The 712-nt window shown below is 45.8% G+C and overlaps 2 non-coding genes across 2 annotated transcripts; one reads left to right on the top strand and one right to left on the bottom strand.

The window, feature by feature from the left end:
* Positions 1 to 202: 202 nt before the first annotated feature.
* On the bottom strand, positions 203 to 277 carry Trnas-cga (transfer RNA serine (anticodon CGA)). The gene has a single exon. It is a non-coding gene; the product is annotated as a tRNA-Ser (tRNA).
* A 111-nt stretch (positions 278 to 388) lies between these two features.
* On the top strand, positions 389 to 463 carry Trnas-cga (transfer RNA serine (anticodon CGA)). The gene has a single exon. It is a non-coding gene; the product is annotated as a tRNA-Ser (tRNA).
* The last annotated feature ends 249 nt before the right edge of the window (positions 464 to 712 follow it).

Here is a 712-nt window from a genome sequence, read left to right as displayed (position 1 = left end):
TCTAACATGAGGAACACACACGTCGGATTATACAGTGGCGGAACAGCAATTATAGCACATATTACTGTGTATGTACGCAATATTTTACAGCCATCTTTACTAGTAGTTTTGTTTGGAACAAATCTTATTGTCCCCAGAATGAGATTTTCACTCTGCAGCGGAGTGTGCGCTGATATGAAACTTCCTGGCAGATTAAAACTGTGTGCCCGACCGAGACTCGAACTCGGGACCTTTGCCTTTCGCGGGCAAGTGCTCTACCAACTGAGCTACCGAAGCACGACTTCAGGAGTACTAGTTCTGCATGTTTGCCAGAAGAGCTTCTGTAAAGTTTGGAAGGTAGGAGACGGAGACTGGCAGAAGTAAAGCTGTGAGTACCGGGCGTGAGTCGTGCTTCGGTAGCTCAGTTGGTAGAGCACTTGCCCGCGAAAGGCAAAGGTCCCGAGTTCGAGTCTCGGTCGGGCACACAGTTTTAATCTGCCAGGAAGTTTCAAATATTATTGTGTATATTTCATGTTTGACTGGATGAAATAAAACAAATCTATTGCATTTACTCTCCTATTTCTCCTGAAACATAATGTTCTACAATGGAGAGCCAAAGAACCTGGTACACCTATCCAATATCGTGTAGGGCCACCGCGAGCGTGTAGAAGTGCCTCAACACGACGTGGCAAGGACTCAACGAATGTCTGAAGTAGTGTTGCAGGGAATTACA

The sequence above is a fragment of the Schistocerca gregaria genome, chromosome 4, assembly GCF_023897955.1.
Source record: "Schistocerca gregaria isolate iqSchGreg1 chromosome 4, iqSchGreg1.2, whole genome shotgun sequence".
Classification (NCBI taxonomy): domain Eukaryota; kingdom Metazoa; phylum Arthropoda; class Insecta; order Orthoptera; family Acrididae; genus Schistocerca; species Schistocerca gregaria.
This window is presented reverse-complemented; position numbering and strand designations above follow the sequence as displayed.